The sequence below is a fragment of the Leopardus geoffroyi genome, chromosome C1, assembly GCF_018350155.1.
Source record: "Leopardus geoffroyi isolate Oge1 chromosome C1, O.geoffroyi_Oge1_pat1.0, whole genome shotgun sequence".
NCBI classification, from domain to species: Eukaryota; Metazoa; Chordata; class Mammalia; order Carnivora; family Felidae; genus Leopardus; species Leopardus geoffroyi.
In genome coordinates this window covers 54,500,158-54,525,898 of record NC_059328.1, presented here as the reverse complement: position 1 = coordinate 54,525,898, position 25,741 = coordinate 54,500,158, and the positions used below count along the sequence as shown (strand labels likewise).

Sequence of the window (25,741 nt, the reverse complement as noted above, 5' to 3'; positions counted from 1 at the left end):
GTGTGTGTGTGTGTGTGCGCGCGTGCATGCGCACGCACGCACAGGTGGCTACGTAAGACAGTGTATGTCTGTGTGTGTGTGTGTGTGTGTGTGTGTGTGTGTGTGTGCTTTGTTCACAAGGGCATACAAATGAGATATATGGACAGGGGAATCCAAACAAGTGTCTCAAGTACCAAAGCAGATCATTGTAACCTGAAATTTCATTTAGAAATACACTGGAAAGCAGGTTTGATACTTTAAAAGGCACGTGGAAGGGAAAATATGGTGGTGCTTGAAGTGTACAGATGTTATGAAAAGTCTGTACCAGCCATGACTGCCACCAGGGCCAGCCTGAGCTCATAAAAATTTGACAAAGCAAAACTAAGGCTAGTCAGTGAGAGTGACAGTTAAGGAATGATTCACAGAAAGACTTCAGTGAATAAAGGAGAGTAGTTTTCCTCTAAGGTGTGAGGACTTCCACCTTTAAAAAATCATTCACATACGTCATATACTCTGACTGAATACCTAAAGGACTGAAAAAGAGCAGATGATGACCTAGGGAAAAATAAAGCCCATGCCAGCCTTTGGGGGAAGTGGGTCAAACCTAACAGAAAGGACTTAAACTCCTAGTTTACAGGTACTATCTTGGAAAGATATTGATATTGCAGTAACACCCTAAAAATACATCATGAACAAAAGCAAAGTTAGGGAATTTCAGAGTTGGAAAAAATCTCAGTGATCACCTTATTCAGCTTCTCACTTCAAAGACAGAGAAACAGTCCCAGAAAACTTCAGTAACTTGTCCCAAGTCACATTGATAGTTGACATTAGAGCTAAAAATAAAACCCAAGCTTTCTGATTCCCAGTTGACACTCTTTAACTGTATGAAACTAAGAAGTCAAAAGAGTCATTTTGTCCAGCCAGGTCCTCATACATCTTCTTTATATATTTGAGTATGTCTTAATATCATGTGAGGAAATATGGTCACTGGTACCTATTATTTACCACATTATGAAAACAAAGCTAGGACTTTCCTCCAACAATAATATGATTTAAAACTGAAACATGAGAATATGTGATCCTGCCAATATTCAGAGTGTTTCATTTGCAAAAAAAAAAAAAAAAAAAAAAAAAAAACACTTTGAAGTTACCAAGGTCTTTCTCATAATCACTTTTTAAGGTTGCCAAAATATAGTAAGCATTTCAGGGAATTTTTTTCTCCTAAATTATGGTAAATTTCTTAACTTAGATTTAGCTGTAGGTAAACTGGGGTTCAGATAAGGAAATGTTGACATATGCTTACCTAAAGCAACATAATGATGCAACTGTAATTATTTTCCAATTCTTATCGGCAATTTATGTGACATTATGTGACATTTCACATTACTCTTCATTTTGCCTACTATGACAAGCCAATGTCCCAGTTAAAGAAATTTTGAGAATCATCCTAAGAAATAAAATTCTCAAAGATAAAGTCTGTTAACTCTACCTACTCTAGATAACATTTAGTAATACTAAAGACAGTTAATTGAGATACAAAACTTAAAAGATAACGAGACTATTTTAAAGTCTGAATTAGTTACCCTAGAGGAAAGGAAATGTATATCTATAGGTAAATTCATGAAAGTTTGTTTCTAGAGTCAAAATGCCAAAGAAAATCTCAACACCGTGTTAAATATTGAAGTCAAAGATGAATCTAGAAAGTAGGAAACGGGAGGTGTTATCTAAGAAAAAGTACACAAAAGCATAGTAAAAGCAGATAACACCCTGCTATATTTTAGCAAAGAATATACTGTTCTGAGAGAGACAGTCAAAATAACTGAGGAAAAAAACAAGAATAAAGCAAACAGTTATGTGCCCTTCTAAAAGGCTAGGAAGGAGCCAAAATCAAAACCTTCCTATCTACATGCCATGCTTAGCTAACCCTTGGCACCCCAAAAAGAGAGATGAGTAATTCTGAGTCAATTTATTAGTGTACAGATAGTTGCCCTTGGGAATTACTTGAGAATTCCAATTAGAGCTATGTCTCAATTTGAAATAATGAAATTCCTAGTATCCACATACTGTTAAAGTGATATGAATCAAGAATCTATCATAATAAAATACATTAAGGATCTGAATAGAGTTATACGGTCAAAAATAATAATATATTATATGTATTATTTACAAATATTATGGACAAATAAACAATACTTTGAGTTTTTATCAAATTAAAATGGAAAGCAAATTAATTACAACCAAACAAAATTATAAACTTGTAGTACAAGTATTATAACATTGTTAAAATGTATTTTAAAAATTATACTTTGTAATCAAATTATTTTAAATGAAAATAATTACCTTCTTTTTGTATCCAACACCTTTCAGACTTTAAAAGTTTACCTGGAATAAATTTTCTCTGACCTGAGTGACCAATTTTTAACTAACTGCTATTATAAAACTAAAGTATTTTAAAGGCATAAAACCAGATTCTATGCAGTAACATGTATAACAATGTTGAAAACAAAACAAAACAAATATGGCTAAACATTTACCATGAATACAAAGCTGGATATTTGAGAGGACAGAATGTATCTGGAAGTTTCTTTATGAAGAGGAATAAATTTAAGACCATCAATATTAACAGAGTTAAATTGCTGTTGATTATATCTCTAGATTATTACCCAGTGCTCTTTTTCTAAAACAACATACAATCTGAGCACAGCCATGAGGCTCTACTCAATTAAATATGGACAAGCTCTTCTTTCAGCCAGACAAGGTAAGACGTGAATACAGAACACCAAGAAACACCAGGAGCCTCTTTCAACAGAATGCCCTACTCACCACAGATGGCAATTTCTCCCAATTTCTCCATTTCAGAAATTTCTCTATTTGAAGAAATAGAACTAGGCTTATTCCAACATGGCTGAAGAACATATGCCATTCAGTTGAATGGAAATAGTTGTCTGGCCATCTAAAAGAGGAACAGTTAACTGACCATTCTTTAAGAATTAAGGGATGATAGGGAAGTAGCTCACATTTATTGCATACCTGTGATATCAGACATTGTTGTAAGCATTTCAATAAATTATTTCAATGTTTCCTCATTATAAACTTATCAAACAAGTAGTATTGAGATCTCTGTTGGACTTCCTGATGGTATTAACCTCTGAGGTACTTAAGGGCTGAGCTGAGCCTTGTTCATTTCTAGAATATGGAAGAGTCTGGTACAGAATTGATACCCAATAAACATTTCTAGACTGAATGCACATTATTTTGCTCATTTTCAGATGAGATCATCAAGACAGAAAATTGCATACTTTTTAAGGAGTTGACCCTACACCACACTTTTTATAACAGAGGAACCTAATGAGACAGAAGAGGGAATGCAAGCTCCCACGGTAGTCTCGTCTTGTCACTAAAGTACTAAGTGTCCTTGAGTCTGAAATCATCTAGCATGTTATCTTTATAAGATGATATGAATGCTTCACTTTTACCCATATGACACTATTTAATTCCTCAACATTACTAAAATAGTGCTCCCAAAAGATCAGCTTTAACCTGTACCACCTCCAATGTCACCTAAATCCTAGAGAGGGAAGCTTATACCCACGTTACTTGAGCATGGTATCACATGGTTCATATAGATGGTCCCATTCAAGAAAGAAAAGCCCTCCAATGACTCCTCATTACACTCAGTCAAAGTGAAGGTCCACACAATGGCCTAGAAGACCCTAAGTGTCCCCATGCTCATCTCAGTACCTCTCTGATTTCATGTTCTTATGCATTCCCTCTGGCTCTCTCTGCTCCAGCTTCACTGGCCTCATTTCCGTTCACTGAACCTGTTGTGGAAGTTTCCTCTTCCCCAGGATATCTGCATGATTTGCTCCCTTATCTCCTTCTAGGGTTTGCCCAAATAACACTTTCTTGATGAAGTAAGTCTTCCTTCATCATCCTGTTTAAAACTGCAATCTCTCCCATTCTGCATCACTTCCCTTCATGTATCTGTCAGCATATAATATAGTATATATTTCTTATTTACTTGTTCGTCATTATTTGCTCCCCCTAGAATTTATGTTTCACGAAAGCAAGAGCTTTGTTTTGTTCACCAGTGTAACCCTGGAACAGTACTGGCTATGTAGTAGATATTTAAATATATATCTGTTTGATGAATAGATGAATGATCTCCTCGATGCAGAATAAGACAAGGGAGGGGGGTAGCAGGCAAAACTGGGATAAATGACCTCTCTCAAAGGAGAGCAAGAGCTATAGTGGTATTAAGCCATAACCCTTCCACAATTTTGTGTATTATTTTATGTCATTTTCCCAGCCTAAACGTGTTCAATGTCTCTACTTTCTTTGCCAAGAATACTGTCTCATCCATTAAGGGTAAATTCACATGAAAACTCTTCACTGAAATCCTTCTCAGCTTCCACAGACAGAGTCCGCCATTTCATCCCATCTGCCTGCCACCAGCACTGGGTTCATCTTCAGAATGTCTTAGAGGATATCGTAGTACATATTATTGTCTGTCTCCTGGAGTAACCTATGAGCACTCCAAGGACATAAACCATTTTGCTCATTTCTTTATGTCCACAGTCTGACATTGCTCTGATTAATATTTGTTGATCGAAACTATGAATAGAAAATGAATATGGTGCCCCAAATCATGCCCTCCTGTCATGCTCAGATTATTCTTACTGTTTTGACAGCTAGTCCGGGCAATATCCTAACTTCCTGAGCTTACGAAGGTATCCAGAATGAGCTGCTTAAATCATAGCAGTTTGGCTGTGTTTCCCATTTTAAGTAGCATTTCTTCATTCTTTAAAAAAAATTATCACAATTATCATTATTACTATTATTAGCGTTCACATTCTTACTGCAGTGCAAAAGCAGAACAGCCATGTGTTACACTGCCTTTTCATTAGGTGGTATACAGGCAGGACAGACTTGTAGGCCCTCTCCTCATGGTGCTTTCTGGGTTGGGCAGAGTAATTAGGTGCTTCTTTCACAAAGCACATCCAGTGAAGGCAGACTGCATAGGCAAAAATACTAAGGAAGCTCCTTGCTTTGTTTCGTAGGTCATTGTTAACATCAAGATATATTAGCAAAGATGAGTCAGATACCTAAATGCAAGGAGAGAAACTATTCCCATGGTAGGTGTTTTAAAATCTGCATTAAATGAAGGTATTCCAGTTCCCAAAGATAATACTAACCTGTCAGCAAATTACCTAAAAGGGTGACTTCAAATGAATAGGATATTAGGGACATATATGTTTAAAACAAAGGCATGTTTGGGAAAACCTCTTTCTCTAAATGATCTTGTATATTTTTATTATTTCTACTCTGTCAGCAGTCTTCTGTAAAATATGCTTTAAAACGGTATGGTATTATCTACAGCTAAAAATTTTAAATGTAAATAATTATCTGTGTAAGACCAATTAACTATGATACCACAGAGATCATAGAAAGTGTATAGCAGACATGAAAACTAAGTCAAATTCACTCCATTGCTCTTAAAAAGAGACTAATATTCAGGGACCCATTTCATGCTTACATATATATTTGCAAGGATTTAACAGAAACAATATTTTCCTAAATTAGTGATATAACAGGATGAGTCTAAAAAGGGTACTGAGTACATATGAACATGGAAAATTCTTTCAAAATAGTGAATTAGATCATCATGATTGGCTCATTTAATTTCAAGTTTGTTTATTCACAACATATTCTGTTAATTCAAAATCTGTTCATGTTAGAAATTTTTTAAAATTCAGTAACATTAATAATGATAATGATTTTGATTTATAATGAAGAGAATGGAATTTTATCTATCAAGACTGCATGTGAAGTTCTATTATTAAGAGGTAACTCAAATTTAATTTCCTATAAATATTTCATAGCATTGAAGCACTGCAATATTAGCATATGTAAAATCCAAGAGTGGAGACATTTTTTATGCATGCATGCCAAACTCTGTAGCAAAGACTTTTAAATAGAATGTATATTTTTATAAAGCTCCCTTGGTTACTTTTTGTCTCTCTTGTTTTCTTTTTAAATTTATCATACAATAAGATTGACCTTTTTGGAGATGGTGTTCTATGAAATGTAATGCATGTCTGGATTCATGTAACTCTACCATAATCAGGATAGAGAACAGTTCTTTCAACCCAAACACTCTCTTGTGCTGTGCCTTTATAGTCACATCTTCTTTCCACTCCTGATTCCTGGTGATCCCTAATCTATCCTCCATCACCGTAATTTTGTGTTTTCAGTAATGTTATAGATATGGGATCACAAAGTACTTCACATCTTGAGACTAGCTTCTTTCACTCAGTGCAATGTCTTTGACATTTAGACAATGTTACATTTATTAACAGTTCATTCCATTTTACTGCCATATAGTTTTCTGTTGTATGGATGTACAACAGTTTCTTTTTTATCCATTCACCGCTGAAGGAACATTTGGGCCACTTCTAGTTCAAGACAATTATGAATAGAAATGTAATAAACACCATGCACAGGTTTTTCTGTAAATATATATAGGTCATTCCTCTAAGGTAAGTACCAAGGATTGGCATTGCTGGGCCATATGCTAAGTGTATGTTCATCTTTATAACAAAAGGTCAAATTGTTTTCCAGAATGGTCGAAATCATTGTGGATTTCTATCAGCACTATGTGAGAGTTCCCTGTTGCTCCACAGACTTGTCATCACTTTGTCTTTTGCGTATTTCAGCCCTCCTAATAAATGTGTAGTATGTATCTCATACTGCTTGGTTTACAGTTCCCTATTGGCTAATGTTGATCATGTTTCCATGTGCTTATCTGCCATCAGTAGCTTCTTAAGTACAGTGTCTGTTCAGGATTCTCACCCATTTTCAATTTAGATTGTTTCTTTTCTAACAATTGAGACTTCTTCCCCAATGTTCCCACTAATGTTTACTTTTCAGAGTTCTCAAACAGCTGATCTATGCATTCTGTCCAGGACTTAAAGCTATATTTAGAGGTAGAAACAGAATGGAGCATGATGACTCCCATCTTACCTGGAAACAGAACCTTTAACAGAATAGTATCAGTTACAAAATCTGAAAGTTTCAAATTGGTTTCACAGTTTATAACACTTTTACATTATCAACACTCTTCTTGAAGCCTTTAATGTTTCCATTCTTGCCTTAGCCATTCCTTTACATCTGTGGGACTTACATATGGGCCATCAGAGTGACTTCCTAAAACTCACTCTTGTAATTAGTCCTCAATGCCACTACTGAGGGCAGGCGTGCTATCACTGAGGAACAGCAGAAGATTTGATGCATTTTGTGGCAAGTTAAAAAGAAGCCCTTCTAGAAATGGATTCTAGGTGACTTTGAATCTCTCTTATCCTGACCATTTTCCCAAACAAGTTTCCTTTTTCCACTGTGGCATCATGAATACTTCTGAAAGAAATCTCATCTTTTCACTCCTTCTTCCTTATTTCTTTCTATACTAATTCACACATGCCTCAAAGATATACTCACTGGGGTGCCTGGGTGGCTCAATTGGTTAAGCGTCTGACTTTGGTTCAGGTCATGATCTCACGGTTTGTGAGTTTGAGCCTCACACTGGGCTCTGTGCTGTCACCGAGATCCTCTTTCTCCCTCTCTCTGCCCCTCTCCTGTTTATTCTCTCTTTCTCTCAAAATATATAAATAAACTTAAAAAAAATTTTTTAAAGATATGCTTATTGAGTAGGTACTATGTGCCAAAAATTTGATTTCCTATTATCTTTGGTAAGCCTGTATTATTGCTTGAAGTTTTGATATTTGTTATTCAACATAAAATCATAATTCTAAAAGCTTTATGTAATGTTTATTTTATCTGTGACTTGATAAATTTTTCAATCACTTTCAATTAACTTATGTTTATTTTGCATTTAGCAAATCTTTATTCTGCACATACATAGTAAGTCTTCATTGGCATGATGATGTATTATCTGAAAAAGTTTCAGCATCAGTCTTATAACTGCTTTCTTATATGTACACACCTTACAAAAAACTCTATGCTCTTAGAGAGTAAAAATCATAATATATTTTCTTTATTGAGTGGTTAATATTTTTATTTCAAAAAATCAGGATATTGTATATAACACTTTCTGAAAAGTAAGACATTATAATTGAATGAACTACTCTATGGGTGTTTTTTAAATTAAAATGTATTTATTTGACACTAAATTTTGTGTGAAGTCAAAACTAAAAGATTCATAAATATTCAAATTGTTTATGTATTAACTACTTTATCCCAAACTCTTGCACACAATATGCAAAATGCTTTGTGCATGATAAGTGAATGTGTAAAAACCCAAGAATATGAATCAACAGTATGCACTTAATTACTGGTATTAGTTCAGTGTCAACTATGAGTCAGGCACTGTGCTAGTCTAAGGAAAACTGCAATGAGTAAGCGAGATTCCCATCCATCCTCATGGTAATTATATGCTACTTATAGTCTAATGGTACAATTATCACAGGTCAATTCTAATCGTAATTCTAAACTTATCTGCCTCCTTATTCACTTGCTCTCCTTTGAAAGGAGATCAAAACCAGGTTTTCTTCTATTTTCCTCAGTATTTGGGTTCCTCTCCATTTCATAGATTATCCTCATCCAGGCTGTCATACAAGATAAATATGGAGACATTCTTTGTCCAGAGTTTCCATAGTTTTTTTTCCATAGTATATCCTGTTAGTCCCTATTCCTTGCTCATAGCTCAACTTATGATTTTTTTAAACACCAAAGGAATGTAGATGCCCATCCAGTGACACATACCAACCAATGCAAACAAACAAACAACAAACAGAACCTCTTGTTTCATTTCTCTGAATTCTAACTGGGACATAGGGGATTTCTGTCATTTTTTTTTAATTGATTTTTTTAATGCTTTTTATTTTTGAGAGAGAGAGAGAGAGAGCACAAGTAGGGGAGGGGCAGAGAGAGAGGGAGACACAGAATCTGAAGCAGATTCCAGGTTCTGAGCTGTCAGCACAGAGCCCGATGTAGGGCTTGAACTCATGAAACATGAGATCATGACCTGAGCCAAAGTTGGCCACTTAACCAACTGAGCTACCCAGGCACCCTTGTCCAGTTTTTAAAGTAAATGTAAGTGGTTTTTCTTCCTTTGGTTCACCAAAGTCTGACTCCCAATAATGTCCTCCAATTGGTTCTAGTTCTGGGACCTAGGATTATAATGAGTAAGTCACATGATAGACTTTCAAAGATCTATCCTCTAATACTTTTATATCTTAAATAACTACAGCTCTTTCAAGTACCCTTTATCAAACACAGATTAGATAGTTTTTTGTAATAATTAGGCTGAACCACTGACATACATCATAGTAATGGAAGAGAGTGTACTGGTTTGCTGTAACTTCCATAACAAATACCACAGATCAGGGGGATTAAACAACAGATATTTATTATATCACAGTATGGGCAATCAGAAGTCCCAAGCAAGCTGTCAGCAGAGCTGACTCCTTCTGAGGGTTGTGAAAGAAGGATCTGTTCTAGGCCATTCTCCTTGGCTCATAGATGGCCATCTTCTCCCTATATCTCATCACATCATGTTCCCTCTATGCATGACTGTGTCCACTTTTCTTCCCCTTTTATAAGAACACAAATCCTATTGGATTAGGGTCCATTTTAATGACCTCATTTTAACTTGATTACTTCTGTAAAGATCCTATCTCCAAATAAGGTCACATTCTAAAGTTATGGGGGTTAGGACTTCAACATATTAATATAGGAGGGCCCCAATTCAACCATAACATTCTACCTTCTGACTGCTCAAAATTTATGTCCTTCTCACATGCAAAATACATTTTAATTGTACCCAAAATTTCTTATCATTCAAACATCAACTCTGAGTCCAAACCTCATTTAAATCATCCAAGTCAGTTATGGGTGAAACTGAGGGCAAGATTCATCATGGGACAAAGTTCCTCTCCATCTGTGAAACTATGAAACCAGAAAACAACAGAGGTAGAACAGATACAAGAAAGACATTTCCATTCCAAAAGGGATAAATTGAATGGAAGAAAGGGTCATGGGCCTCAAGTAAGTCTGAAACCTACTAGGACAAATTCCATTAGAATTTGAAACTTGAAAATGATCTTCTTTGGCTCAGTGCTTGGTCCTCTGGGCCCTCAGCCCTGAGCAATGGGGGCCCTGCCCTCCAGGACTGAGGAAGTGGTTCACCTTCCGAAACTAAAGAAGAGGCCCCCTTCTGACACCAAGATGGAAATGGTCCCACTTTCCTGGGCTTATGCCTTCTGGGCTTATAGTGCCAGTAGTAGCCACTGGCCTCTGAATTGCCTTTAAGGTTGTTCTTCACTTTTCTTGAAGGATTACACATGTTTGTAACTGGATAGATCTATCAGCCCATTTCCTACCTGTGGAATCTCAGAAGTCTGATAGCCTTCCTTCATCTTATTCACTCCACATTTGTCTCCCTTCAATTCCAACTGGCAGTGTTTCTGTTATTACAGATTTTTTCAAAAAGCTGGGGGGGGGGGGTGGTCTCCCATGCAATTCACAGGGGTCTAAGCCATCAGACAAGAGAGTCCACCACAGTTCTTTCCCAGATAACCACATCTCTATTCCTGACTTTTGCTAAGTGATTCATTGGATCCATGAGTAACATGGTTGGTTGTCCAGCAAACCCTTGATGTTCTCTCTAGAACACATTTTTTTTCCTTTTTTGTTTTTGTTTGGTTGGTTGTTTCAATATGAATAGGCTGAGAATTGTCCAAGTCTTCAAGTCCTGGTTCCTTTTTACTTAACAATTCCTCCTTTAATTTATCTTTCTCCTCTTGTATTTTACTATAAGCAGAAAGGAAAAACCAAGCCGTGCCTTCAACACTTTGTTTAGAAATCTAAGTCCAAGTGTGTCATTTATAATTTCTACTTTCTACCCACAAAAAACTAGAACATAATTCAGCCAAGTTCTTTGTCACTTTATAACAAGGATCACCTTTCCTCCAGGGTCCACTAATGTGTTCTTCATTTCCACCTGAGACCTCAACAGAGGCCCCGTTAACATTCACATTTTTACCAAGTATCCTCAAAGCAATCTAATCCCTACCTACAACTCTTCCAGTCCTCACCCACAACTCAATTCCAAAGCCACTTCCACATTTTTAAGTGTTTGTTACAATAGCACCCCATTTCCTGGTACCAAAACCTGTATTAATCTGATAGGGCTGCTGTAAGGAAGGACCACAGACTGGATGGTTAAACATAAATTCACCGCCTCACAGTTTTGGAGGCTAGAAGTACAAAACCAAGGTGTTGGCAAACTTGGTTCCCTCCTTCTGAGGGTTGTTAAGGAAGGATGTTTTACAGGCATCTTTTGAGGGAGTGAAAGGCAGAAGGAGAAAGAAAGGGCAACTTGGGGGGTAAGATAAAATAACTGATATTTATTGAGAATTTACTACGTACTAAACACCTTTGCACATATTATCATTACTTATAAAACTCATAATAGCCCTTTGAAGTATATTCTACCCTTTACAGATGCACAAACTGAATTACAAAAAGGTGAGATGAATTACCCAACATCATCCAGTTAGTAAGGATTTGAACCCAAAGTCACTGACTTCAGAACTCCTGCTCTTACCTGTTATACTGCATTGCAAAAGGAAAATGAGAAGGAAACACATGGATATTCCCTAAATATAAAAAAATCCACTGTATAAAAACCTATTAACTTTAATTATGTTATATCCTAAAACTAGAACTGCTTCTCTAAAAACGTCGTATTTCAAGACAATAGAAAATCATTTGAATATGCAATAAAAATCATTAGTTTCACCTAGGCTAACTTCACTAATGAGCTATTTTTAAAATAGTTTTGTCGGAATGTGCTCTTATTAGTTTTAAGTAAATTTTGAAAGGAAAAATATTGGCTGGATGGGCCTTGGCTTGTTCATTCATTTGCCACTCAAAATTAGAATTTATTTGACTTTCACATGCTGTTAAAAACTAGAATTTTTCTTATTTACCTCCTTTTGTTTCTGATAAGTATTAAAGACAGAAATATTCTCCTATGATTCTATTTATAACCTGTTTCAGCTTCTAGTAGACAATCCTGAAACTTAACCTTTTGGGACTCTAGGGTTAACAGCTTCATTCTCTTGGATATCATGACTATGAACAATGTTTTACTATGAAACCCATACTGAGTTTCAAGTTCTGGGTTCGGATTTTAAGCTATTTCATTTGTGCTACATTAGCTACAACCAATATTTTAATTTTATTTTGGCAATTTAGAAACTTTAGAAGTGAGAGATCAAATTCTTAATGATACCACTTTTGTTTAATCTCTTTAAATTTTTCTCTTCTTTGGAACGCAGGTCCACTTTTAACAGATACTCTAAGATGCCACTTCACACCAGCCCCCAAAGTAAAATGTAGGGACTCTTTCATTCCATTTTCCAATCTGTGCTAACAGCACTTCTTGGTTCAGTTTTCTGGATTTCCGGACACAGTTTGGGTTACAGTAGCCACTAAAATTCATGGACACTGCTTGCCGTACATAGAAGCCAAAGAAAATTTCATCTTCAGAAAAACATAAATTCAAAGTGAAGCATATTGAGAACATAAATGAGGTTCAAATAAAAAGAAAAGGAACACCCTTCCCCCTTTGTAGCAGGTGACTTATACTCTAAAATCACAGCCTATGGTTATGGCTGTAGATTCCATTGGATTATTTTTTACAGCTAAGGCAATGTGCCTCTTAAGGCAGAGATCCAAATTTCTGAATCGTGACGGCAACAGCTGAAGACTAAAGATAGACGGTCAAAATAGCATTTTCTGTACATTTTCAGTTGTTAAAAAACCAGTTACAGTACATTATGTATGAAGTACATTGTTTTAATCCTGTGATGGCTCCACTGTAGCCATAAATCTGTCAAGATTTATGACAGAAAATATTATTTCCTGCCTTCATTATATATACATCTTTAAAATGGTGATGGCTCCTTTTCTTAATATAATATTTTCAAATGTATTTTATATAGGTGCCTACAATCCTTATGAACAAACCATTCCTGTTTCAAATAAATGGCCCATTACATGGCTAAGCACACTCACCTCAGGAGCTATTTGCTTCTACCTCTGCCTGAAAAGCCTCTGCTCTAGATCTTTCTATGGTTCCCTCCATATCTCCTCAGACATACGCTCATACATCTTCTCCTCAGAGAGGCTTTTCCTACTCAGCCTCCATAACACAGTACCCCCATCCTCCCTCTCCCTGGCTGCTTTGTTCTGACATCTTCCATTGCTCTCTGACGTTGTTGGTTGTCTGTCCCTACCACTAGAACGAAAGTCCCATGAGGACAGAGACCTTCAGTTTTATTTACCACATGACACCAACACCTAAAGCAGTGTCTTGTATGTCGTAGGTGTTTAATACATGTCTGCTTAATAAATAAAGGCCACTTAGTTAAACAGTAAGAGCATTTATTGGTGCTCTCATCAATTTCCATCTGTCCCCTTGTCAGTCACCTCATCCAGGTCCTTAAGCCAATTCAGTCTTACAGCCCTGAAAAGAGATGCTGAAAGACATGTGCAGAATGACCGACCAAAGGCAAGAATGAGACTTGTCTTGAATTCTCCACTATTAACGGCCTTTGAGTCCTACCACTGCTGGGGCACCAATGAAAGTCTAACCTTCCATATTCAGAGAAATATCTCAATTATCTATTGCTTAGCCCAAACACTTCTTGCTAGACAGAAGGCAAAGCAGAAGTGAACTTGCGACCTTCCCAGTGGAGTTACTGCACCACCGCCCAGCAGGATTCGTTCTTTCAGACAGCACAATGGTAACACTGTGTACAGAGGCACCATTCACAGGAGACACAGGAGCTCAGCCAAAGGCAGGAAGGCAATCTGTATTGAATACTATATGCCGAGAGGGCTTTCTTTTCACTTCAAAATGAGAAGCAAGCAATTTGGGGGATGGTAACTGTCCAAGTAGCTTTACGTGTCCGCTAGGTAGAAAGACCCGGGATGTGAATCACTTCTTTTCTGGAGCATGGTTTCAATAAGGAGTTTTATTTTGGTAAAGTAATATAAATGTTCTTTGAACTTGATATTCAAGTTTGTCACAGCTCAATAAACATTGGAGGAAGATGATGATGATGATGATGATGATGATGATAAAAAGTAGCAAAATGTTTCAAATACAACTGAGTTAGATGACCAATATATTTACTAAAGGCATAATGGTTAATGGGACTTTGATGAATACCTATTAAAAATCCAGATGTTGGGCACATGGGTGGCTCAGTCAGTTAAGCATCCAACTCTAGATCTTGGCTCAGGTCACGATCACATCGTTTGTGAGACTGGGATTCACTCTCTCCTTCTCTTTGCCTCTCTCTGTCTCTCAAAATAAACAAACTTTAAAAAAATCCAGAAGTTTATAAAGGAATGAGATGCCAAGGTGAGAGACCCTTAAATCTGTATAAAATTCTAAATAACTCAGTATTCAAAACACTGAGCTTTTTTCCAAGGAGATTTTTGGTAAGCATAGTAATTCTCCTTTCAATTCTAAGCTATCATTTATATTGTCCAGAAATGCTGCATTATAATTAAGAACTATTTTGCCATAGATAACATTACATTTCCTAAATAGTACTCTTGGTGTTTTTTCATTAAGATTACTAAGCACAAAAATACAGCAATCCATAAAAAAATCTGTATATGAAAATACTTATGTGGAAACAAATTAAACTGCTGGTAAGTTGAAGAGCAATCAAGTAGGAGAATGACCTAAGAGAATGAATTATTTATCAGGAGTCTGTGTCTTGAGATCTAACATAAGCCAGCTTCTTCATCATCATAGGGCAATTCATTTAAGCCTTCTGTTTCCTAGTTCCTCGCCTATAAGATGCAAATGTTCATACCTAGTATTTTGCAAGGTAATTCATGTAAATTAGCAAAGTACAATTTAAAATTTAAACAGCATTGCATGTGCAATGCAATCTGGTAGGTACATACATTTGGATAGTATACTCCCTGGTAGGATTTAAAAAGTGTTATAGACATTATCATATTCATCTTTATTCCCTGTAAGGAGGGAAATTCCAACCTCAGTGTGGCTCCTCAGCTTTTGTGCACAGTTCCCTGCTAGGTTACCTTTTGTCCACTTTCCCAAATTTAAATAAAGTAAAACTTCCTCCTGAAGGCCTATGGCAAGATTTTCAAAGCAAAGCGCAAACATAGTAAGAATAACATGAACTTAGTTTCTGTTGATTAGTATATGCAACATTTCTTGGAAGAAAGACCAAGAACAACATATCACTGTCTATTTCCCTCTAGTAACCAGAATAAGGCTAGATCTAATTGGTTGGTTGGGTTTTTTTTTCCATTACAAAGTACAAAAACACACATAAAGGGAATAAACATTTGTTGAGGGATTATTTGTACTAAATGCTTGAGATATTATCTCATGTAATGCTTAAAATAATTCCATGATGTAGGTTTTCATATACAGAAAATTTCATAGAGAAAAATTTGAGTCTTGGATAGCTTAAGAAATTTACTCAGGGGCACCTGGGTGGCTCAGTCGGTTAAGCGCCCAACTTTGGCTCAGGTCATGATCTCGCAGTTCATGAGTTTGAGCCCTGCGTCGGGCTCTGTGCTGACAGCTCAGAGCTTGAAGCCTGCTCCGGATTCTGTGTCTCCCTCTCTCTGCCCCTTTCCAGCTCATGCTGCCTATCCATCTCTCTCTCTCTGTCAAAAATAAATAAACATTTAAAAAACCTTTTAAAAAAAAAAAAAAAGAAATTTACTCAAAGTCAAAGTACTAACAACAATGCCCCTGAGGCTTTTCTGTCAATTATTCTTTGTTCTTTTCATTATACTACTCTTCTCCAAGTGTGTCATTCCATAATTGGCACCACCAGCATCACTTTGGGTTATTTCCCAAAGTGTATTCTGGACCTGTTTTTAAAGACCGCTACCTACTGAATCAGAAATCCTTAGGATGGGACCCAGCAATGTGCCTTCATAAGTTTTCAACTGCTTGTGATGCACACTGAAGTTTGTAAACCATTGCATTCCATCATGCTTTTAGGGTTGATCTCATGGAATTCTAGCATATAATGAAACCAAAAGTAAAAAGGGGCAGAATTATATAGTTAGTAGGTCAAATTTCCTAAATATACATTTACTGAGTTAGGTAAATCTGCCTTCAGCTAAGATAGTGAGTGTGGCATTCTCAAATCCAGAAATGCTTAGGTCAGAATGACAAACAGGTGTCATTATCTCAGGTGTCAAGTCAAATCGATTTGGTTGTAACTGCTTGAAACACCAAGATGAGATAAGGAGGTTTATGAGCCTGCATTCAGTGAGAAAGAAGGCCACAATCAATTAGTAATATCTGCCATGGGTCGGGGAAAAGGGAATGGCAGCATTCAACCAGTGTAGAGTGATCAACTGTGAGCTCCTCTAATTATGCTAATGACTGAATACAGTACTTCCTGTAGAAGGAGCCAGCCTAAAGATAGAATTTTAGAGGTTGGGGACCCACTGGAAATAATAGAGAGAACTTAATATAGAATTGAAGTAATTAATGATAATTACAAGTACAGTCTTGTTTTTTTAATTTTTTTTTCATTTTATTTATTTTTAGAGACAGCACAGCTGGAGAGAGGTGCAGAGAGAGAAAAAGAGAGAATCTCAAGCAGGCTACATGCTTAGCACAGAGCCCAATACAGGGCTCAACCCCACGACACCAGGGTCATGACCTGAGCCAAAATCAAGAGTCAGATGCTTAACCGACTGAGCCACCCAGGTGCCCCAAGCACAGTCTTATTTTTTGTAGTTGGACACACTACTCACTGATAATGGTTCTCAAGAACATCTTTGAGCTTATTAAAAGTATTCTATTGGAACATTAAATGCATATTGCTGAATGAAAGAAGCCAGTCTGAAAAAGCCACATACAATACGATTCCAACTTTAGAAAAGGCAAAACTATGGAGAAAATAAAAAGATCAGTGTGGGGAGAGATGGACAGGCAGAAGATCAAAGATATTTAGGGCAGTGAAAATACTCTAATAGTATAATTATGGATATATGGGACATTACATTTGTCCAAACCCACAGAATGTACCAAGACTACGGACTTTTGGAGGGCAATTAGTATACATCAATGCAAGTCTGTCTTTGGTAAAAATGTACTTCTCTGGTAAGTAATATTAATGATGGGGAAGGCTATGCATGTGTGAGGGCAGGGGCATATGGGAAATCTCTCTACTTCCCTTTCAATTTTATTGTAAACCTAAAATTATTCTTTAAAACTTAAGTCTTTGAATAACATAAAAGTATTCTCTTGCATCTAGATCTCTAAGTAGAGACTGGGAGGGAGGGCAATGATGATATAGACTTTCCATCTTTGTGACATAAAGATTATTCCAGCACTACATTTCTGCCCCATCCAGGTTTTGCATTGTTCTGTGTGTTCTATGGATTGTTTCAGATTTGTCTGATGTGTGAATGTATCTGCCTCCCCATCTAAATGACATCTAAACTGTGACAAGCTACTTCAGAGATCTTATTTTGTTTCTTTGTGTCCCTCCCACAATATCTTCCTGCAATCTTCTGCTCATAATAGAACTTCAATATTCATTACAAAATAAGCCAACAATAAAAAGAAAATAGCTACTAATTTCTAAGTGTCTACTGTATTCTAGTAGCTTTGCAGATATTACAGTAATTTTACAATATATATTTTTATCTCCTGTTGTACGCTAACAGAAACTCATGTTCTAAGAAATAAGACTCAAAACTGGAAAACCAGTAATTCTTGAAGGCTTTATTCAGACCCAGTGCTGTCTCACACCAAAATTTTTTCTCCAACTACAATATCTTCACTAAAATCCAATTATTCTATAAAATAGAGTATGTATTTATTATTTGATAAATAAATATACATATATAAATATAAAAATAGTCACTGCATTTGAAGACCTACTTTAGTAAACATAGATTCATTCATAATTACCTATGAATTAAAGCATTTCTCTGTCACCCATACACTTTCAGCTTACTTCTGTGGAAATGGACTGTATTAAGGAATAATTCTGTGCAGCTTTCCAGTTAATGACAAAAGGGGCTTGGTTCTGGAGATGACATTTTTTCCAATATTGTCATTAGCTAATACTCAATGTTAGCTAGCCCTGGGTTTTCCTGGAAAAATAAGAGGGATAGATTTTTCAGCCAAAGGGACACTTTGCTCCTAGAACTTTACCTAAATGCAATCAAAATAACGTACAAGACAAAATATTCGCTAGAGTAGAAATTCTCTAGGGCAACAATCTGTCACATTCAACTTGATGCATGACACAACGTAGGCATTCAATAAATGTTTGATCCTAAAGAAGTTAAAAAGAAGAGAGTGTGTTATTTTCTCCTCTCTTTACTTAAAAGGTAAGAGGACTAATAAGTTATGATTCATATAAATAAGGGGGAAAAAATGAAAATACTGTCCAGAAATGGCTGTGTAAATAACAGATAGTAAATCAGAGCTTATCAGATAGGATGTGATCCCTTATGCCTTTCCCTTTACTTCTACTACTTTTGGTAAATAAAAGACCTTCAGGTGATTCTGTCTCATCCAATTCCACAGAATACCAGTGGAAGAATATCATCATTCTTTGGCCAGAGCCAGTTTTGATCCCAGACAGACTGATCTCGAAAATGACCATTCGTCCTTTCTTCAGGGAACTATTTAGGCTTGCCACAGCTCTTCTTAAATACATTCTAGATCTATAAAACATTGTAGAAAAAAATAACCCTAAGGCCCAAAAAGCAGAGATACGTGGATTTCGTGAGAACTCAAGATCTGTAATAACCGCATAATCACAATGACAAAAAAAACTCTGTGTGTAACTTAGTGAGATATGGTACTGTGGAGAACAATACAAACGTACCCAGCAGGCCATTTGAAGGAATCATCTCTGGCCTTTGGGGAGACTGACCATCTAAACAGCAAAATGATTTGTAAGACAACTGGAATCTGACTTATAATGTATGTGTCAAAACAGACCTGTATGTGAACATGTAAGTGCATAAGTGCTTGGAAACTTAAAAATCAAACAAATCAGCTTAAAGGCAACAGAAAATCCAACAAATGTGTACTAATAACATTTTTTAAAGTTTTATTGTTTTGTTTTGTTTTGTTTTGTTTTGTTTTGTTTTGTGTACCAGAGTCTCTCCCTAGCCTGCCTAGAAAGAATAGCATGATTTTGTAACAGGAGAAGCAACGGTGGTGGATATTTCTTAGTAACACAGATAATGGCTTTTATATTCACAAGATATGAGACAAGGCATTTAAAAGTCCAGAGGAAGAAGGGATTGTAACCTACTTTGTTTCATTATTGATTGTGATGCTCATTTCCAAAATCTCTCAAATTATGTGTTGTTGTAGCTACAGGAATTTAGCAAAAACACCTGCTCAGGCATTTCTGGAGATGATTATTTAGAGTTAGTCAATTCTGGCACTAATCATTCTCCCTCGTTTTTCTCTTGGTTTGCCAAAAACAGCTGCTAACCGCATCCTCTCTGAACACTGTCAGGGCCTATCATATTCCACTTTTAAAATAATTGGAATAAATGTCATTCCCAACACTTTCATTTCACTTCAACTACATATCATTCTCCCAACTCTGCCAATGGCTACATGTGTGCCATCAACTCTCTCCTTTATTTGCTGATGGGTTCTTCCATGTAAGTCAGTCACATAAGGCTCTGCATGAAATGACTCCCTTAGAAATCTCTCCAGGATACCTACTACTATCTATTAATAGAAATGCCTAAATAAGTACCCAGCACCACATAGATTTTCATAGCTGAGGAAGGCAATAGCTGCTATTAACATGTCCGCTGCTTTCTAACAAATGCATTGGTACTTGAAAGAAAATTTAATGGAGATGTTTTATGTAGAAAAAGCACTCAAATTATTAAAGGACCAGCTGCCATTTCCTATGCACATAGTCATAATATTATAAATTAAAGTACAAGAATTAGTCACCTATCTCAATTGCCAAGAATCTCGTCACTGGAGAATTAAGCAGATGAAGCCAAGATTTAGGTTCTGTGTGCCTATAGGTCTCACTATTTCTAGTTTCTCCCCCTCCATCTCTCACTACAATACCTTATCTTCCTGAACATATCGACCTGGCCATGACATACTCTTGCTTTATCAGTCTCAAGATCCCAGGCACATGAGAGATAAATTCCAATCCCTTTAGCTAATGCTTCCCTTTTCTTATCCTAAAAAAGTAATATATTCTTCTGTGGCAAACCCAAGCCAAGACCCTGTTCTGCCTGGCCCAGGGCTTTCTTTCAGCCTCATTTCCTGCCAACGCTCCTCAAACACTCCTCGTAGCCATGTACTCAGTCCTCCAGCTGCACGTTTTCACACTTCCATGCATTTAATCACTCCTGCTGCTTGTTATGCTTGTAATGTTCTTCTCCCTCCTCTCCCCCAAGAAAATTCCACTTAGAACCCCAGTAATCACTTGATTACCCTACTCTTGTAAGATTTCACTGACACCTCCGGGTTGATTTCCCACAACCTCTGGGTATTTCCATTGTCCTCAATAGGTAACTTTACCATAACATTTATTATGTTATGTACTTGTTAATTATATATTAACATATCTATTTTTCTTAGTTGGCTTTGAATTCCATGAGAATATGGTCAGTGTCTCAACGATCTTTATACTCGAAATCTCTACCAAGGCGTAAGGCCCACATTCGACAGATAGTAACTTTGGGCTGGTTAAATGAATAAAGTATGGATCCCAGAATATTTAACAGCAACATATCATACCAGTATCTCCAGTCAATAATCCTCTAAATTTATATATCGCTCTTCTGCAAAGCCTCACAGGAAAGGGCAGAGTCCAGCCCCTACCACTGAACATATATTCCAAAGTGCATGTCCCATTGTTAAATTTGTATTGCCAGCTTCATATAAAAGAACAGAACCTTTATGACCCTTAGAGCACAGCTAACTTACATAAAAGTTATTTGATACTCCTCACAAATTTTTAGTGATATCCATACAGTTAAATCAGTTTGAATGCCTGCTACAGTGAAGAGTACAATAAAGATTTGTTGAATAAGTAAATAAATAAATAAACAAAATTGTTAATGCATATAAAAATAATGCCTTAGGGGCACCTTGGTGTCTCAGTCAGTTGAGCATCTGACTCTTGATTTCAGCTCAGGTCATGATCCCAGGGTCATGGGATCAAGCCTGCATGCATCAGTCTCCATGCTGACCATGTTTAAGATTCTCTTTCTCACCCTGTCCCCCTCTCCCCTACTGATGCTCTGTGTCTCTTAAAAAAAAAAAAGGATGCTTTAGTTTGAAGATGTAAAGTAAAAGGCATTCATACACTGTTTACTTTACCTAAGAAAGTTAAATAATGAAATGAACCTTCAAGATTAATATTTAGAATTCTTGTGAGTCTAAAATGGTTTCTGACAAAGTCCTATCTGTTCTGGCTCAGACGTGCATTAAGATGAAAAATTAGTATGCACTAGAAGAGTACTATCAAACAATAATACTGAAATAGCAATTCAAAGCAAATTATAAAAGGATCTAATGAAAACAAAGGAGAAAAGGAGAATTAAAGAAAAAAATCTCTACTATAACCTAAACTTATTTCTTTTTTAATGTTTTTGAAAATCACAGTAATAAAGTGATTGATACTTATGGGCAAAAGTGTAGAAATATATCACTGCAAATGTCATAAATCTAAATTTTGAAGATGTTGATAAAATTTCAGTAATGTATAATATAATGCAGTAGATCTTTTCAAGAAAGATGGTGTTTATATATATATATATAATATATATTTACAATATAATATATATACATATATATATATTTTAGAGAGAGAGAGAATAGGGGAGGGGAAGAGAGAGATTCCCAAGCAGGCTCTGCACTGTTGGGGCTCTGATGTGGGGCTCGAACTCACGAACTATAAGATCATGACCTCAGCCAAAGTAGGACACTTAACTGACTGAGCCACCCAGGCACCCCTTGATATACTTTAAAAATGGTTTCTCGGGGCGCCTGGGTGGCGCAGTCGGTTAAGCGTCCGACTTCAGCCAGGTCACGATCTCGCGGTCTGTGAGTTCGAGCCCCGCGTCAGGCTCTGGGCTGGTGGCTCAGAGCCTGGAGCCTGTTTCCGATTCTGTGTCTCCCTCTCTCTGCCCCTCCCCCGTTCATGCTCTGTCTCTCTCTGTCCCAAAAATAAATAAACGCTAAAAAAAAAAAAAATTAAAAATGGTTTCTCAACTAAACAAGTGGCTAGGATAGCCAACAGTTAATTGATTCCCTAGCAAATTAAGAGAGCTAATGCCTGAAAACAGGCCTTTCATGCTGTGTATGGCAGCAATTAGTGTTACTCATCAAGTATCCCAGGTGTCTTCCTCTTAGGCAGATGGTAAGATAGCAATTTCCGGCCCACTTGTGAGACTATGCAGCATGTGATTAATTATGACCAATGGGTTTGTAACTGGATGTAACTAAACTAGTTATTGCCAGGGTGAGACCTTCCAGAGCTCTCTTAGTCCTCCTGCACTTCTCATGAAGGTGTCTGAGATGGTGGCTGCTCTCAGCCTTCTGAGTCCCAGAAGGGTTACAATCTAATTACATCTAGTTCATCAGTTTCCAAGATGAATGTGTAGTGTGAGCAAGAAAAAAAAATCTATAGTGTTTTAGCCTCTGAGAGTTTGGAGCTTCCTGTTATAACAGCATAACCAGCCTATCCTGACTTACTCTGAGAAAGTGAGGTATTTCCTGGGTAAAACCAGGTGGAATATTTTAGTACATCCACAATTAGGTCAAAGTAATAAAGATGTGTATGCTGTGCCCAAATGTGACTATGATTATTTTAGTATACTTGCTCCCATTTTATTCAAGTGTAGAGATGATCTGCATCAAGAAAAATTTTATAGTAAAAGAAAAATGTAGGCTGGGTCATAATTACATGACAATATGCCTTCACTGTAAGTCACTAAAACATTCCTTCTAATCGTTAGTGTACTCTAATACACTGAAAATATGACCACTTATAAAATACAATTTATAAACTGCATTTTAAACATACGTCTGCATTGTAACATGAAGTATATTCTTTATGTCACTAAAAAGCTAAAAACACTAAATTTGTCACTGTGCTGGTCTGTTCAAACAATTAACAAGGCAATCTTTCTGAATTTGTCTCATCAAAGAGAGCCCTCTGATAATAAACAATTTCCCAATAAGAATAACTTATTACTACAAGATCATATTTTAAACAATGAGGAAAAAATTTTTAAATGTACTCCGTCACGTAGGAGGACACACAACTCGCTCACTGGAAGGAAGGACCCCAAGGCCAGGGACTGTGTGTGTGCTGTTTGCAGACCTACCCTGTATGACATAGCACAATGCCTGACACACAGAGAAGACATTCAATAAGCATCTGTGGAAAACATTAATAAATACATGAGCTTTAGCAATGGGGAGAGAAAGGGGGGAAAAAGTGTTAAAATTTTAGGAACTTAAATGTTAAAGAAGCTCCCTTTCAAGTTAATCGAGTCCAATCCCCTTTAATAAACAGGTACATGGAGCCACAAAGAGAAGTCATACATTGACCTAATAAAAGAGCTGGGATTATAAGCCAAGTGACTGGTCTCTGACAAATATGTTGTCCTTCACACCATTCTATTCAACAGTACAGATTGGAGACTTCTAGATAAGCACATTTTCAAGCTTTATCAAGTATGCATACTTTGGGGGAGTGCCTATTATGTGTCAGGCAGTATGCTGACTACTTGAATAAGATATGACGTTTGCTTTATAGAAATGTATGCATGGTTACCTTCATCCAATAATTGGGAACTGTCATGGTTGACAATGTTTATATTCCAACTGAATTTTTCCCCCGTCAGATAAACTGTTAAAGAATGTTGTCTTGGATTTATGGGAAATAAAGATACCATTTCTAAGTAAAAAAAGCTGACAAGATTCCTGGAAATGATCCTCACTGTTTAACATTTAAATCTATAAAAGTATCTAATGTGGTTTGCTCCATATAAAATATATTTAATTTTTATTTCAAGGATGCCATCTTTCTGTACTGGATTTACTTTGACAACAATATGTGCTTTGTAACCCTTTGAGAATAGGATCCTGCACCAATTTCACTGAAGTTTGTAACCACAGACTAGGCAAAGCTGAATTCTAATTAATAGTACAGTAAAAGCTTTGTTCTCCTTGCTCAGTGGGGGAATGAGATGCCTTAACTCTTTAAGTAGGAATCATTTCATGTTACCCAAGGTGTTCTCATTCTTCTAGATTACTTTTGCTCCCTTTTCTAAAACCTAACCCTAAACAAAAGGGCAGGAATTTAGTGAATTATTCAGATGTCTCTGCTCTATAAATTCAGCACATACGGATGCCCCTTTTATAGTTAATTGTGTATTACTATCCCCATCAAAATCCAGAAAACTTACTGAGAATAACTTCTCTTTTAACTAAGATAGTCAAGTATGTTCAAAGGAGTAAAACAGAACACAGTGAACAATGTAAATAGGAAATGAAGCGATATTACTTGAATCATTCAATCCAGGTATAAGCACCTGCTAATAGGTCATGTTGGTATATATATTTTTCTAATCTTACAACACACACACACACACACACACACACACACACGCACACACACACACCACTCACACACACACATATGTAAATGTTACAAAGTTTTGTAGCTGTTTTTCACTACTTACTAATATATTCTGAATATCTTTCCACAGCAGCAAATATTTTCTAAAACATGGTTTTAAACGGTCTGGTAGCAATCAGAAATTAAATCAAGATCATTGATTAGACATGTAGAATTTTTACTCCTTTTTAGAATTTTAAGCAATGCTTTCACAAACACCTTTATATATACTACTCTATGAATATCTATTTAGACTCGTGTCATTTTACGTCAGCAAGGACATTAATGGACACATTGTGGGCACACAGAATTTTGTGGTGAATTGGTTGTCACACTATGATTTATAAGGGTTAATTTCTCTTGTCATAACTAAAAGTACCAAGAGTGGTCAATCTTGATCGTCTTGATTCTAATGCATGTCTACTGAAAGCTGACACTTAGCATCTTTAGTTACAAGTGTGACTTCGTACCTTCATTTTTATAGTACTTTGGAATAATTTCCCTTGGAAAAACTGTTACTATTTAACCATTTTATTGGTCAGCACATAAACTGGGAAGCCTTTTTAAAATAAACAACTATTTAAGCAATTCACTTAAAAAGGACACTGGTCGTACAAGGTATAGGCATTTTGCTTGATTCACTTTAGCTGGGAACTGCTGGAAAAGACTGTGTATGTGTGTGTTTATGAGCACACATGTGTCTGACGTGGAAGAAATTCTGGCCCAGTAAAGGTGCAATATCAATCACTTAACATTAATACATTTAGGATTTTCAGAAGAAATGTCTTCCAGTCTTATCTCTGTTCAAAAACAAGGAAATGTGCTTTTAGAAAACTGGTAGAAACTGAATTCTTCTATTTCACCAATCTCTAAGAATGTATAAAAGACCTTTACATGTAAGTAAAAATAGGGCTAAAAGGAAGGAAAAAAGAAAAGAAAAATCTAGATTCCAGGTGAGAATGTATTTTGCGCAATTCAGGCTTAACTAATAGGTTCAGGTGATCAGTTTATTTCTA

General features: G+C 36.4%; 1 protein-coding gene across 2 annotated transcripts in view; it reads right to left on the bottom strand.

The window, feature by feature from the left end:
- PDE4B (phosphodiesterase 4B) overlaps positions 1-25,741 on the bottom strand; it is a 540,618-nt gene that overhangs the window by 366,994 nt on the left and 147,883 nt on the right. The window lies entirely within an intron of this gene.